The sequence below is a fragment of the Eptatretus burgeri genome, chromosome 8 (genome assembly GCF_056783735.1).
Source record: "Eptatretus burgeri isolate ZD-2024b chromosome 8, Ebu_testis_v1, whole genome shotgun sequence".
Classification (NCBI taxonomy): Eukaryota; Metazoa; Chordata; class Myxini; order Myxiniformes; family Myxinidae; genus Eptatretus; species Eptatretus burgeri.
The window spans coordinates 26694196-26696695 of record NC_140968.1 but is presented as its reverse complement, the minus strand read 5'-3'; the positions used below and the strand labels follow the sequence as shown (position 1 = coordinate 26696695).

The following is a 2500-nucleotide window of genomic DNA, read 5'->3' as shown; positions in this document are numbered from 1 at the left end:
ATGTGCATATATTAGCGTGGTTTGCTTCACATTTTAAACAATAATGAACCATGCTTCCCCATTCTCTTGGGTCACTCACTTGCATTTGATTTTTAATTTATTTATTTTTATCTATTTATATTTTCATTTGTGGATGCTTTCCAATGGTTCTCTGGTTTTTCCTGGTGTATCGACTTAGATGTCCGTTGGAACACAAAATTACCGTGCTTCCCCATTGTCTCAGGTCGCCCACCTGCATTTTTTTTTCATATATTCATATCTTCATTTACAGATTCTGCCCGACGAATCTGTGAATTTTTCCGCTGTCTTTGCTTCGATGTCCATCGGCACGCAAAATTACAGCTTTCTACATCACCCAGAAGGTACCATTCTTTAATTGCAGTGAGTCACTGGTTCGAAAGAGCTTTATATATACATGAGTAGGGTGTGTTTACACATTGTGGAAGCATACGAACCATGCTTCCGCATTGTCTTCAGTCGCTCACCTGCATTTGATTTTTCATTTATTTATTTTCATTTATATATATTTTCATTTGTGGACGTTTTCTGAGGGTTCGGTGATTTTTGTTTTTTTACAGGTGGATAGGCTTTGATGTCCATCGGCATGCAAAATTATAATGCTTCCCCATTGTTTCGGGTTGCTCACCTGCATATTTTTCATTTATTTATTTTAATTTATTTAAATTTTCATTTCTGGATGCCTTCTGATTGCTCATTTATTTTTTCCAGTGTATTGGCTTCGATGTCCATCAGCAGACAAAATTTGAGCTTTCTTCATCACCCAAAAGGTACCAATCTTTAAAATCAGTCAGTGAGTCAATGAGTCAGTCAGTCAGTGGTTCAAAAGAGCTTTATATATTAGATCTTTCCCATCTTCCCCAGTATCCCCCCCACATTCCCACACCCCTCCTGGGGATCAACACTCCTGAAGAACAGAAATAATCTCAGATGCCTAATCGCAAGCTGTAACTATAATTTCACTAAGTAAAGTGCATACCTCCGTCAGGCTAAACAGTGTACGTTTAGTCTCCCACTGATGGGCTGGATCTGCATCGGAACCTTAACGAAATCTAATCACCTTGTTATTGTCACCTATCCAACTCATCCACCAAATTTGTCACAACCTGTTTTCACGTTTTGAAATATCGTGCTATATATCGTTTTCAGCCCTATCTCAATGGTGTAGAATCACTTAGAAAATTAAAAAAATCTCTTATCCGGATCCGGATCCGGATCTGAGTCATCACCAAATTCCAATCAACTTGTCCTTGTCAGATACCGAAAGACAAAATCAGATAGGTAAACTCAGATACCTAAGGACAAAATAAATTTGTCCTTTGGTATCTGAGGGCTCATCACAAAATCATTAAAATCTACTCAATTGGTCCTTGTCACGCACCCAACCTGTCCACCAAATTTCATCCAAAACTGTTCATAAATATTTGATATATCCTACTCACGAACAATCAGACAAACAGACAGACAAACGGGTGAAAACATAACCACCATCCACCTTTGGTGGCAGAGGTAACAAGACATATCACCATCTTCAAATTTGCACACAAGGTCTTCATCCACAGCTCGATGGAGTACTGCTCTCTCCTTTGGACTGGTACCCCTGCCTCATACCGTGTTCTTCTTCATGCCATGGAAAGCAAGTCCCTCAAAATCATTGGGATCTCCCGTGAGAAAACTGAGTGTCTTGGCCTGTTACTCTCACATCACAGACAGGTTGTTGGCTTTTCTTTGTTCGACCGTCTTCTGTTTGGTCTTGCACCCTTTGCCCTCTCTTGGCTCTGTCCCTCCCAAATTCCTTTAGGGCATATGCAATGTTCCAATGACCCTCATGTCTTGTTAAACTCCCAAAATCCAGGCTCATTACTCACCTCCACTCAATTTTCCTCTTTTCTCTCATCTGTGGAAGCAATTTTCGCAGTCTGTTCAGTCCCATTCTTCCCTCCGGATCTTCAAGACAGCTGTTCAACACGACCTCAGGTCATCCACCATCCATACTCATGATCTTTTATACCCCCACATTACCATATTCCCAAGCACTCCCCTTTTCCAGGTTATTGTGTGTGTTTTTTACCCCCTCTCCCTCATCTCTTTCCTTTTGTTAGTTGTCGGTTAGTTTGTTCTTTTTCTGTTTCATCCCCACTTCCCCCTCCCTCTTCTTGCTATGGTTCATTCAACTTGTATGTATTCACCCCCATGCATCCTTCTCCCCATCCCCTTGAGCTCATTCTCACTTCTACACTGCCATTGGTGTTTCCTCCTTTCCATTCCACTCGAGCTTTAAACGAGCTTCGATCACGTGTATACTTTTTTTTTTTTAGCAATATATTGTGGCATGCATGGATATAGTATCAAAAACCTTGCAGATAATACAGGAAGTCTCTCCTAAACATTATAAATAACGTGTCACAGTTGCCTTGCATAAATCTCAGGGAGCCTTCATGCATAATATATTGGGTATGAGATGATTAAATGCTCCTCTGCT

At 40.5% G+C, this 2500-nt stretch overlaps 1 long non-coding RNA gene across 1 annotated transcript in view; it reads left to right on the top strand.

The window, feature by feature from the left end:
• Positions 1 to 2500, top strand: part of LOC147021378 (uncharacterized) — a 147028-nt gene that overhangs the window by 122582 nt on the left and 21946 nt on the right. Inside the window, exons 7-8 of the long non-coding RNA XR_015060778.1 lie at positions 272 to 362; positions 730 to 788. This is a non-coding gene — a long non-coding RNA (uncharacterized LOC147021378). The remainder of the gene's footprint in view (positions 1 to 271; positions 363 to 729; positions 789 to 2500) is intronic.